Source organism: Rhinolophus sinicus, linkage group LG07, assembly GCF_036562045.2.
Source record: "Rhinolophus sinicus isolate RSC01 linkage group LG07, ASM3656204v1, whole genome shotgun sequence".
Lineage (NCBI taxonomy): Eukaryota > Metazoa > Chordata > Mammalia > Chiroptera > Rhinolophidae > Rhinolophus > Rhinolophus sinicus.
The window spans coordinates 121,708,533-121,723,069 of NC_133757.1; positions in this window are offsets into that span (position 1 = coordinate 121,708,533).

Below are 14,537 nucleotides of genomic sequence, written 5' to 3' on the forward strand. Positions count from 1 at the left end.
TAAAAATCCTTTATACATTCTGGATTCAACTCCTCAGTCAGATATATTTTGCAGATATTGTTTTCCCAGACTCTGGCTTGTCTTCTCATTTTTTTTTTTTTTTAACAGTAACTTTGGAGGATCAAAAGTTTTTACTATTTATGAAGTCCACTTTTTATTATTATTTTTTTAGGATTTATGCTTATTGCAAGCTATCCAAGAAATCTATTCAGACAAACCCCAAATCACAATATTCTAGTTTCCAATATGTTCTTCTAGAAGTTTTCTAATTTTAGGTTTAACCTTTATGGCTATGATCAGTTTTGAGTTAATTTTTACATAAGATATGAAGTAAGGGTCAAGGTTTAATTTTTTATGGGACTATTCAATTGTTTCAGCATCATTTGCTGAAAAGAATTACTTTCATAGTCAAATACCTTGATCTTTGTGGAAAATCAATTTACTATATATATATGTGGGTATATTGCTAGATATGCTATTTTTTTCCTTTGATGTATAAGTCTATCTTTAACTTAATGCCACGTTACTCAGTTAACACAGCTTTAGTAAGTTATGTCCATTTCAGTTACTAGAGTAAGTATTGTCATTAGGTAGTGTATATCCTTCAATTTTAAGCTTCCTTTTCAAAGCAGTTTCGGCTATTCCCCCTTCTTTGCATTTTCATTTGAATATTAAAATCAGCTTGTTGATTTCTACCAACAACAACAGTAAGAACAAAACAAAACAAAAAAAACACACTGCACTTTTGATTCAGATTGCCTTAAATCCTTTTAATCCATTTTTGTAAAATTGACATTTTAACAATATTGTATCTTCTAATCCATGGACATATAACTTTCTCCATTCACTTAGATCTTGTTTAATTTCTCTCAGACATGTTTCACAATTTTTAGTGTGTGGGTCTTGCAGATATTTTATTAAATTTATCTTTCAGTGAATGTTGACCATATGTAAGAATCTGTGGTAAGAAAAAGGCTTTTATAGAGTTCATTTTCTTGTCACCCTATGAGACAGTTACTGTTATCATTCTTTTACATACAAATTCATTATTTGAGGGCTTAGGAAATAGTTAAATAGCTTGATCAATTACACAGAGTTGATAAATAGATCAATAAAAATCAGATCTGGACCACAGAATGCTAGAAGCCAAGGTCTTAATCACAATGTCATTTTGACATTCCCCTGGCCACCTACTGAGATGTGAAGTAAAGGCCCAATTGCATCTTCCTCCTGTGTATCTCTCTGCCCTTGTTTCCCACCAGCGACCAGCACGGGTAGCAAACTGTTTACTAGACAATATGGTGTCCTCCCAGGTCCAGGCTCCACCCACTGTCAGGATCTCTGCACTTACTCTTCCCTTGGCCAGGGAAATACGTATTTCCCCTTGACCTTCTTGAAATGCAGCTGTATTGGAATTTGCTGTTGTGTTCATGGATATATCTCTGGTGTTCGGAAAAATGGCAGGCACAAAGTAGGTGCCACATAAATATTTGTGCAAGAAATCAATGAGTATTTAGCTAGCAAATGACAGCTGGGATGTAAAGATGGATTTTCTCACCCAATGCCTTAGGTGGCACTGTAGTTGGTCCTGTTTATTATTGATAATATCACAAGTGAATTCATACTGAAAATTAATATACTTTCACATTTTATTTTATCTGAGAGAAAAATACAGAACGTACTCTGGAGTTAGAGCATCCCCAGTCTGAACAGACAGCTCAGTAACCTTAGGCAACTTCTAAATTGCCTCAGTCAAGTACCTCATACATAGAAACTGAAATGATTATGATCTGTCTTGTCTACCATGCACAACCTTTTTCTGTCTTACCTTTTCTGTTATATAAATCTTAATTCTCTTTGATTCAACGGGGAAGACTGATGAGTTGTGAAAAGAAAAACACAAACATGAATATTTTAAGACATAGTCTCTGTGTGTGTGTGTGTGTGTGTGTGTGTGTGTGTGTGTGTGTGTGACATATAAATATGCTCTACGTTTATAAATGGAGATTAGGGACCACTTGTGGTAAGTATGCATTTAAAATGTCTATTAACTTTGTTCACATTCACTTTCCTGGAGAGCTTTGAAATTATTCCTACTCCAGATTTCCAGGGTCAAATCCCAGCAGGTCTTCCATTATGTACACATGTTACACAAGTCTCCCAAGTCAGTCACTGTCATTTAAGGATGCCCAGTATTGGGGAAGATTTGAACAAAAAAAAATATTTTCTGAGTTCCCTTCTTACTGTATTGTTTCTTTCTAACAACATGTTCTCACACTCGCCTCAGTTTTTCCATTGAACTGATGTACACCTTCATCCAAACAGCAACAAAACAAAATGAAAAAAAGAGGCAAATTTCTTGTTCTTAGAAGTTGTTCTAACCCCACCCCACCCCTACTAGCACCCCTTTTATCAAAAGGCACTAGGACTTTCAACATCTTCTCTTGGTTTATTATATTTTTATCACAAGACTCGTGGATAGAAGTATTGGTAGGACAGGTAAATGAAAAGGGAAGCTAATTACTTTCAATGAAGTTTAAGACACATAATCTGAACATTTAAATAAGAAACATTTTAAGTTTTTATTAAATGCTCAATAATGGATGATCCTCAGTTGTTAATGATTGAAACTACATCTCAGTATTTCCCTAAAAGTGAAACTCAACAATTTAAAGTTTAGAATATAAACTGGTGTAGCCAATTATTTTTCATTTTATTTAGGTATATCTTTTGTCAATAAAACTATTCAATTATTCAAGCTCCCATCAATTATTTGTTAATGAGTAAAAACTAACAAGGTAGACCCTCCAACCTGAGGTTCTTTATGCACTTTATGAGGATGGCTGTCCTACCAGGAACTGCAGTTTATTCAGATCAAAATTTGATATGTTAACACATACAAATGAGATTTGGATCTCAGAAATTTTCTGATTTCTTTGGATAGCACTTGTGGCTTACTCACATTTTGCTACTAAAGTTATTCATATATACCATATGCCTGGATTACAAAGGTGGGGGCAAAAATCTTGGATATGAGGCAATTTGTTTTCTGTAAAACTATGATTCTTATAAGCAAAACCCCAGGGAAAGTTTAGCTTAAAAAAGCCTTTTAAATATCTTTCTGCCTCTTGCCAGAGGAGGATTTCTTAGGCACCATGAATTTGTTTTACAATATATTTAAAGGACAAAGAAACTGAAATTATTCAACTTTCAGAACTTGAGGTTATATGATTTCAAGGTTGTCTATTTTCTAATACTCTCTGGACTCAGTAGCTCACCTGGGTCAAATAGTAGAGTTTAGAAGTCCAGTTGTTGGAGACTGGGATAAATAAGTTCTATTTATCAATATATTTCAATTCCCCATTCGAAAAAATAAATGATTCCCGACAGAGTGTTTAGAATATCCAAAAGAGGAAAGGAATGAAAAAGAAAAAAAAAATGCCCATAGATTTCTGCACAGACAAGTACTCTTGGTATCTGAGGCATTTCTTCCTGTGTTTTTTTAAAGTGTGGTTGTATTTATATAATGTAATCAAAATTAATACTAATTTAAAACTTCATATAAATGTAATTTACTGACATAGTCATATTACCAAGTGTTAATTTTACAAAAATAAATAGATTTCAGATCATTTCATATTTAACTTTTGTAGTTGTAATTTATATCTATATCTGTATATCTATATATTTATCTTCGTATAATTTTTCCTAATTAAAGAGGTAATACAAGATCTTAAATGGCCCTATTTCTTCTTAAAACAGCAAATTCTTTTGAAACTAATTTTTAAAAAAACACAAATGATAGTTTTCTTAACTTTGCATAACTTAGGGTATGTGTATTGCATTCATGCATACATAAAATGCTTGGTATGAAATTTTCATCTCACGTCTTTTTTCCCACCGTATCTATATGTTGGTATATTGCATTCTGTTATTTAAAGTTGCACAGGAAACAGATGATACAAAGCCTGTTCCTAACAGTACAACTCTTTTCAGTTTATGTGCCTGAATAATATTCTTCCTATTCCTTGTCAGTTAACCTATTTTGCTAGCATTTATCTTGTTAAGGATCTTTATGTCTGAGCTTTCCTTGAAATATGGCATACCTTTTTGGTTCAAACATTGTTTTATATAAGAATAGGAAAGATTTGCTTCTATTGTTTCAAGCTTTCTGTCTTCCAGGTTGTTTTCTGTTCATCAAGAACATACGGTATCTCCATTCTTTTTCCTCCAGATCTATCAAATCCTATCTTATATTTGATCTACTTGACATTTGTTCTGTTTCAGGTTTCTCAGTTAGTCTTGTGTTTATACCCATCAGTATATATTTTTATTCTATTTTCTTTGTTTTAGATTTTGCATTTTAGAAATACCTCTTTTGCTTATTCATTTTCATTTTTGATCTCATCCTTTTGACTTTCTGTCTCAGACATTCTCCCCTGGCAACTTTTTGTAACGTCATAATTGTTAGCTTTTTGAAGATATTTTATATAAAACTCTTATTCTTTTGAAGACTCAAAGACCAATTTTAGTCAATGGATTATATTTCATAGAGTTCTTGAAGTCCATTGAAAATATTAGCCCTTTCCCTGAAATTTGCTTTGGTTCTATAATTGTTGCCACACAGCAGCCTACCCATCTGTCTCCTCCTACCTGCCGCTAAAGAAAGGAGAGTCTGTGAGACGGATCCTTTCAGGGACTTGGCTTCACCTTTGTGCTTGCACCTTATGTCTCCCTGTTTGTCTCCAAAGATGACTGGACAGTCAAAGACGGGTACGACTTTCCACATGGAAAGCAACGTACAACAGGCGCAGTTGAGTGGGGACCCACTGGAGAACTCGCGGGACTGATAGAGGTTGGCACAGCCCCCCACCTTCCCCGGCTAAGGAGAGCCTCTGCCTCTGTGGCTGCATCCCTTCCCACAACCTGCAGGGGAAGTGACTCAGTGATGTGCTCTCCATCTATTCATATGCATAAATAAAGGTTTTATCCCTTGGGGAAGTACTCATCCTGAGACTTATGGTTCTGCTGCCTGCAGGCAAGGGTGATTGGCTTGAATCAGTTTCCTATTAGAGTGTATGGAATTCCCAGATCTTGAGATTGACAAGCTTTATCTCCTTTACTTCCCCACCTAACTAATAAAAGCTGTGTGTTGGGGCTCAGTCCTTAAGGCTAGAGTCCCTTGGCCCTACTTGCACTCTATTCATGGCTACTGTCTTTCTTAACCCTGCGCTGCCCTCCTGGCTCCCCACAACCCTCATCATGTGGGACGCGACAATAACAGGTGATATTCAGTGGAAGTATACTGAAGTGGTTTGAGATGCAGGATAGGGGTGAAAGTGCTGGAGTCAAATTTTGCTTCCATTACTTCATAGCACTGTGACTTTGGTCAGTTTCTTCATTGACAAAATGGAGATGGTACTGATGCATATAAAGCACATGGCACTATACAGATTAATTGCTAATTAAATGTTAGCCATTAATATAGTTAATTACTCTGTCATTCTGAAAATGTCAGGACTCAGTAAAAAAAAGTATCAAAACGGATGCAAAATTTTCTGGTTAAGACTGACTTCCTTTAAAAATGGGGCAAATTATAAAGAGAATGTCTACCTTCCTTTAGGCTGAAACCTAAGACACTTTTTCTCAGTCTAACTCCATCCACTTTATAGTTAATGGAGAACTCTCCCAGATTCTGGCATTACTTGAACAGACTCAATTTCTGAGATTCATGTTGTTTTTGAATTTTCCATTTAATTCTTTGGTATTTTGAGGGAAAGCTGGTAGAAACTGTTGTTTCAAATAATGAAACAAACCAAGCCTATGAATTATTTATTATGATTTCTTTATTCAAGTATGTAGTACTGCAACAGTTATCCTGGGCTGCCTGGATGTTGGCTCTGTTATTCTCCTGTGAGGAAACTGTAGCTTTTAGTTTTGCCAGGTGACCAGAAGCGGTGATTTTAGGTCTCCCTGGAGGACTGGAAAGGGACTAGCTGGGTCAGAGGACAACTTGAGTGTACAAACGGGCCTCTGAACTTCACAAAGTGCAGTTTCATCAAACCTTTTGACCATGCCCTAAAGAAAGAAATACACTGTACCCAGTACACACACACATACATAAACTGAAACAAAAATTTCTCAAAACTTTACTTTTACAACATGATGTACTTTTTTTTTCACTATTTGATTCTATTTCATAAAATATCATTCACAAGTGATTAAATTGAATTTATTACCTGTAAAGATTTGTGGCATTCAATTTAAAAAAAAAAAATCACAAAATCATTACATAGAGCTTGAGGTTCTTAGAACTTGCCTGCCCCCACCATACTGATTCTTCTTAATCCCTATTAAAAATTATCAAAGGTGAGAAGATCTAAAAATTATATAAAAAGAGATTAAATCATATGTCATAATACATAAACAGAAAAACATCTCTTTCCTCTACCATTACTTTCCACACCCAATTAAACCTCCCAGAAAAAAAAAAGTCAATAAAGAATAAAAATTTGTTCGACATGTTTCTTACCAAGAGAGACAAAGAAAAAATACTAAATATAAAAGGTAAGTAAGCCTTAATCAAAATATTTGGAAATTCTTTTAATATTTATTGTATGACGATTTATTTTCTGCAGCTGGACAATTATTGTCCCATAGGCTAGAATCTGAAAATAAGAAAGATAGGCTAAAACAAGCAGTTTTATTTTATTCACAGAGTGGAGATGTTAGCTGACAAAACCTTCTAGAGGTCTCTCAATTTGTACACTCATGGCAATGAAGACTTTGCAAGCATTCATTCTTTAAACTTTTAATTTTAGAATAAAGACTCATCTGCCATTAAATTATTGATAACAGATAAAAGTAAAGGGAAACGATAATCAGACACCAAACACATCTGTTATTCCTGCTTTTGTTTTCTTTTATAGGCAAGCAAATTTTTATAGCGGAAAACTGGCATTTTATTTTGAGCCATGACATATCAGACTGATTTGAGTTTTATATAAAGTTCTAAATTCAACTTTTGCTGCGTTAAAAACAATGTGAGCTTATATTCTTTTTTTAATTTTATGAGACACAAAATAGACATGTGTATTATTATAGCTGCCTGTTATTATACACCAGGATTTACTGTACCTGCCTAATGAGACAGCTAAAAGTACCTTAAAGGAATCTTAGAGTGTCTCTAAGTAGTTTATTTAGCAAGGCCTTTTCTCGTTATTTAGCTTTGGGAAGGCTGCTGATATAAGGGTAGAGTATCATTTTTCAGGTTTAACATTGGCTCATGGTCAAAAAATAAAAAAAAAGAGGGAGAGAGATTATGTCTTTGTCAAATTAAGTCATTTTTCAAGGATCCCAGGGGGGGAATACACTTACCAGCTTCATATAACAGAATTTGGTAGGGAGGTTAGGTCAAAAATATTGTTCTGAAACTGAATTGAGAAGCAACAGCTGAGAAATGTATATTTAAAATGGAGGTTCACATGAAGTATCAAAAGTTCAAAGTCTGCCTTTGTTTCCATTTCCATGTTTTCATATGTATTGAACTGAAAGGCAGAAGTAGTTGAATATTTCAAGTAATTTGTACACTCCATGTCAGAACAGGGGGTGGTAATTAAGAAAGAGCCTCTTACTAGACAGTGCCATAAAGTTGGCAGTTATTTGCAATTCAATAGACATCTTTTCTTCCTTTTGGTCTATCTGCTTGGAGCCAGAAGCAGAGTCAATCAAATGAGTTTTACAGTGTAGTCTCAAATTTTGTATACTACAGGCAAATACTGTAAGACTGTTAACAAATTTTAAAGTTTACGTACATTTATGTTTATTTTGGTCAAGGTCATTTTCTTTTGTACTATAAAATTTGACAAGACCATTTGAGCAATTTTCTTTAGGGTCTTTTTTCACAGTAACTCATGACACTGAATTTGACTATTTCTAGAATAAGAAAAATATGTGGTTTGTTATCCTTCCATCCTATCAAAATATTTTTTAAATAAATTGAATAATTAACATGCATGAATATTTGTCATGGAATAGAATTGAATTATTTTGATTTTAAAAGGATAAAAATGAGCATTATAGAAAAAAAAATATTTGTCTCCATTTATTTTTCTTCCTTTTTTGGATCAGCTGAACAATACTCTATTTGTGAAATAAAAACACTCCGCGATTAAATTTAAAAAGAACAGGGAAAAAAAGGAAGAACCTTTATAAATTAGCACCACATACGTCAGGTGCTCTACTTTCTTTCTTTCGTTTCTTCAGCCTCAGTATTCTTTTATTTTAATGTAATTTTTTTAGTCCATGTAGCAAAAACTTAGTGTTTCCTCAATATTTATTCTCCCCTTTTCCACAGTAATAAAGTTTTAGCATGGTACATGGTTGCCAAGACAAAGGCTATATTTCCCGGGTTTCTATGAGACTAGTTATGACCACTCAGATGCTGTTCTCATGTTCTCTTCTGTCAAATCTTGTAAAGGCCTAAAATAATGCCTGTGCCTGGTATATGATAGGCACTATTTACATTTTAGGAAAAAGGAGAACATGCATTTAAACAACAGCAACAAAAACACTACTTCCAGGTCTTGCCCTCAAACAAATAGGCATCACTCTCCAAGTTTCTTACCCTCTTTTCACTAACTTGGAGACACCAGAACTGCAGCAACCATCATGGGTCCCCCTGTTAGCCATGGAAAGAGATGGGCAGAGCCACTTTCCAGTCCCCAGATGTCTACCTACCATTGAATTGTTGTACGAGAAAGAAATAAACTTCCGCCTTGTATAACCCACTGAAATTTGGAATATCTTTGTTGCTGGGGCTTATCCTATAATCAACTAATATGGATTACTAATAATTCTTCTTTAAGAGATTGTCCTTACAGAGAAAAAATGAAACTATTAGTTTTAAAACAGAACATAGAAATTTATTTGGCAAAATTAAGTACAATTTTGCAAAATATGAAGATATAGATATAGATATAGATGATATAGATGATATAGATATAGATATAGATATAGATATAGATATAGATATAGATATAGATATATAGATACAGATACAGATATTCTTTCTTTTACCAGACAATAACATGTACCAAAGACACACGTTATTTAAATCAGAGTAATTGTGATTACACTAACACATAAGTAGAAAGATTTTCAATTTCAAATTCATTACTTCACAGGGAAGTTTCAACAGGGTGGCATTTATCTTATCCTTACAATTTCCGTTAAACATGCATTATGCAGCTGTTATTATGTAGAGCACCATACCAAGGACAAAAAAGAAAAAGATCTTGTAATGCATATACATTGTGTGTGTGCGTGTGTGCATGCGTGTGTGCGTGTGCATTCAGAATAGCCTTCCAACCAAGCCTCCTGTCTTCAAATCTTTCCCTTTCCTATTCACCCCCACAAAATTAGAGGAATATTTTAACTTTAGCATTATTTTTCAAGGTAATTTGCTATAATACAGAACTCTAAGACTTCCCTGCATGATTGACTTCAAATTTTTCGTCACATTTGGAAATTTTCAAAATTGAGTGTCAATCCCAACCCACGTTTTTGTCCTCTTTGACTGTCTTTCCTCCACGTATCTCATACTGTACTGTAACCAAGTTGGCAGAATTAGTCCTGAGTTTCCTTTTGTTTCCACATAGCACAATTGATCTGCATGTATTAAAACATTAATCACACCGTCTTGGTACTTGTTTTCTACCTCCTTCATTGCATTTGCATTTGTCAGAGACTGATCTCACAGTATAATTTACATTTTCTATTTTGGCATTTAGGTCTACCAGTTGATTCCAGCACTTCAGTTTAGCATTTTAATTTCTGTTACTTTTTTCTACATATTGCCTGAACCCTTTAGAAGTAGAAATAGAGTCCTTTTGATCCCAAAATCAAAAAAGTTTCTTATAGGATCGCTTATGCATATTTGTGTGTGTGTGCTTACATCAGCGATTTAATCAATAACCTATGTAAAAAAATCATATACATTCGTGTATATGTGTATATAAAACTTTAAAAACATTATGTAAAACATATACATATACAAAAATATACAGAAGAATACTATCACGTCCCACATAACCATCAATCAGCTTGAACAATTGTCAGTTCACTTCCAGTCTTGTTTCATTTCTACCCACATAATTCTCCATTCATGGATTATTTTGAAGCCAATCCCAGAAGTTATAGCTTTTCAGCTGTAAATATTTTATCATGATCTCTAAAAGTTAAGACTTAAAAAAAAAAAAACGTAACCGCCATGCCATTATCACAAAAGAAAACAATATTTTTGTATTAGCTTCAGGTATAAAGCAACATAATAGTTAGACATTTACATCCCTCACAAAGTGATAACCCCACAAAAATACAATAATTTCTTGATGTCAACAAACATTTAATAGTGTTCAAATTTCTAATTTCAAAATAAATGAAGTAAATGTTTGCAACTTTTAGTGTATAGATCACCTACTCTTGCAGTATGTTTGTCCTTTGGAGTTTCTTACTATCTGGCTATTGTGGTAATACTATAGCATTTCTTCTCCCTACATTACATTTATGTTGGCATTTAGGTCTACCAAGTGATCAGAATTAGGTGTTTGTTTTTATTTCCTCATAAGACTACTTCCAAGTGATGCCATGTTCTAGCTAGAGGTCCAGCACAGCATTAAATATGTCAGTACATTCTGGGAATATTGTACTCAAAAGAAATTCTCAGCTATTTGGATACTGTTCTTACCAATATGAACCTTCTGGCACAATTTGGGAGCACGATATTCTAGGTTCAAAAGTCAGGGACCCAGTTCAGCTTTCAGGTTGTTTTTTAAATGTGTTTGTGTGTTCACTATGGAGTGAAGTCTAACACAATAAATTCTAACTGAAGTAGAAGCCACATCCTGATGGAAATCTTCAGAAAGGAAACTTATTCCATAGTATGTTACTTAGCTAACACATCCCCTAAAGCTTGTTCTACCAAATCCTGTGACTAGGATGTGATACATGGAATGAGAAGTTGTACAGGCAACTTTAGCTTCAAATAGTCTTCCAATGCTAAGATTTTGTCTTGTTTGTTTTTTCTGCATTTATCAACATCATCACCTATAATGTTTTGCTATTACCCTACATATTGAAAATCAGAATTTAGCTAAAGCAGAGAGTGTCAGGTTTCATGTTTTCCGGCCCCTAACATTTCTTGGAGGATAGGTACCAGTATTTAGGACAGTCAGGAAAAATGGAAACTGCCAGGTCTGTCTGACTTCCCAGTCTATTTGGGATTCTAGCGTATTCCTAGAGCTGGCTAGGAAGAGTAGGTTAAAAATGTGTGAGAAGTAGAAAAAGTAACTGGGACACACTATAAAAAATCCCCTTACTATTTGTTAATGGTAGCCTGGGCTTGCTATTCTGCCTAGCCCGTCTGGGACTTGTATGTTCCATAGAAATGTCCAACCTCTTATGCACCCGGTTCTTTCATCTCTTTCTCCTTGGCTGTTTCTGGGTCCTTATAGTACTTGCCTGATTGCAGGATTCCGTCCTCACCTGCCCATCTTGACCTCCGTGTATGTGGTCTTTGCAGCACTGCCTCCTCCCTTCCAAGTGCCAAGATGTACAGAACATCTTGCCTCCTCTCTGCTCCCACTCCCATCCTTTTTGGCTTTTTCTGTTTGTCCTGCATTTCCAGAATCCACCGAGTTCTACTTGTTTCAAACTGAATGGATATAGAGACAGGATTGTTTATTCAAAAGTTGTAGCCAATACACCTCTTCTAGGAAATGTGTGTGTGTGTGCGCGCGCGTGTGTGTATACATATATATATATATATATATTTGTATATGGCGTTACAGGGTGGAAAGTTTGCAAACATAGTTGTCCGACTATATATAGTATATATATACACACGCATGGAGAAAGCAGAAGGATCATCTGTTACACCAAGTGAATGAATGAGCCTAACATCCTCCCGTCCTCAGTGACCCTGGGCTATGGCCCCAACCTATATCTCCTTGGCCAGTCCTTTGCTGTTCCTGGATCTCTTCTCAGGTCACCACACTATCCGCTCCAGTCAGAAGCAACTAAAATCCCTTATACACCTTGTTACCATGCTACGTCTTTTCCTACATATTAAATTCCTACATTTAATAATTTTAAAATTATTAAAACTAAATATAAGGAAAGGATGCTTTAAAGAAAAAAATAAAACTGCAGTGTCAATTATCTTCCATCTCTAGGCTTTTCAAATTGCACAAACAAAAAGCACACATGTATGTGAGTAAACTGATTATTTGCTCAAAATGTTTTTTCACAAAAATGTTCACACTATGGCAGTTATTTATCTCACTATTAATCTATTATTTGAATAAAAATGATAAAACAGTGTAGGTCTGTTTTAAGTTCATGATAACATTTGAAACAATGGAAAAGGAATTTTATATCTGCTCAATTTCTATTATTTTAACTCTAAGAATATATTTTTTAAATTGCACATCTTCCCTTGGAAATCAGTAATATTGTATATGCATTGACTGGAGCAACAATTAATTGTATTTTTATTTGTTGTACAGATGCAGAAAGTAAACAATTGAAAATGGGGGTAGAAAAATTATATAGGTATATATACACACACAAACACATATACCTGTATGTCTGTAAGTACACGCACACACAAACATGTACACATATATCCATAACTATAACAGAGAGGGACAGACAGAAACACAGAGACAGACAGAGACAGAAACAAACACAGAGAGAGGGATAGGAGAGGGAGAGAGAAGAATATTAAGACGTATTAAGGCAGAATATAATCATTAGGGCACAATATGAAAAGCAATTTTTTATCGCTGAAAAATTGTTGGGTGATTTCTCTTGAGAGTGTATTTCTTCCATGCTAAGTTTTATATGCTTTACTAATTTTGAGCTATTCATTAAGTCAAAAAACACCCTGTGCATAAGATTGAGGGTTTTTTTTTCTGTGTTTTATATGCATAAAAATCCATCTAAGACTCATCATTAGTCTTTTTTTTTTTTTCAAAAGAGCTTGTAAAATACTCCAAAATCTTGGTTTCTTTCTCATGTCTTTTATTCCTTTCATTTAATCTGTCTAAATAACATAAATTTTAGTGATTGCAAATGGCTTAGCAAATGCAAGTGCTGCTCCACAGGTGGCGGATGAACAAATAGAAACAGATGCATTTCCATGGCATGGCTCATGAGCTTGAAACGACTCCTCGTTCTTTCTTTGCACATTTTTATCTGCTGATATTTAATGCATGTACATACACTATAAATGGAAGGAGGAAGAAAAGCTTCTGGTTTTCTTTCTCTAAGTAATTTAAGTTAAAATTTGGGAGAATATTGATTCCTCATGCATAACTATGCAACATATTCTGAGTCAATAATAGGAAGGGTTTAAAAAAAAAAAAAAAAAAAACAGGTAGTGATTACAGGAAGAAAACAAATGGAGGAGCAATGTTACCAATCTTTGGTTTCCTTAGTGGCCTTTCAAAGGCCAACCAGATCAACACCCCTCCTTGCACTGCTGTAAATCACCATCCAGGCGATTGTGTAGTTCCCGCTCACATGTCTGGTCTCTATCTGTCTGACCTTTTCAAATAAGCTTTGACTCACCCACTAATTCACTCAGTGCTGTCACCAAACTATGGGCCCATCACGACCTAACATGTGGGGTAGAACGGCATGTATGTCGTTCATCAGCCCTCCACTTCAGCATTGGGTCCTTTTGGGGGCTGGTGCTACTTGACTTTGGGACACAAATCACCCATTAGGTTTTGCTTTTGGAGGCTCAGGCTGATGCTATTTCGATTTAGTGAGGGAGTTCCTGCCCTCTAAGCCATGGGTTATGACCATGACAACACCAAGTGGAAACCGATAACCTCTTCCGGCTCTGCCACTGTCCCAAATTCTGTATTAAGCCAAATTCAGAAAGATGCCTGATTAGACTAATACAAGACATTTTGCCCAGGTTTACATAGATAGAAACAAAACTGTTGCGCCGGAGTTCAAAGAATATGGGGCTACTGGAGATAATAAAAAGCAAGGGAATTAATGAGCATGAGAACTTGACAGTGATAGTGAATTCTAAGGGAACAAGAAAAAGAAGTCATAATGGAAGAAAGTCTAAATGAAGTCCAAGGACTTATGAAAATGATAAATACTTATTATACTCGTATGTTGCTTGCATATATGTAACAAATACTCAGGTGAACTGCCTAAAAAGCACAGTCATACGCTACTTGAGCATATATTTTAGAGAACAGAGCGGCCCACCCATGCAGAGTAGGGTTTCTCTCAGCAGCCAGCAGCTCCCTCCCCTTTCAGCGGCAGCTTTGTCAGCTCACCATACGTGCCCTGGAAATACTATTATCATTTTTTAGGTAGGCCACAAAGAGAAAAAGATGGAGAGCACATATGTTGTATTGCAAACGTCTCTAGTTTACGTCCTTATAAATATTACAACAACATGGTTTTGTCAAATATGGATTCTCCTTCTTAGTCACTGAATTTTCCAAATA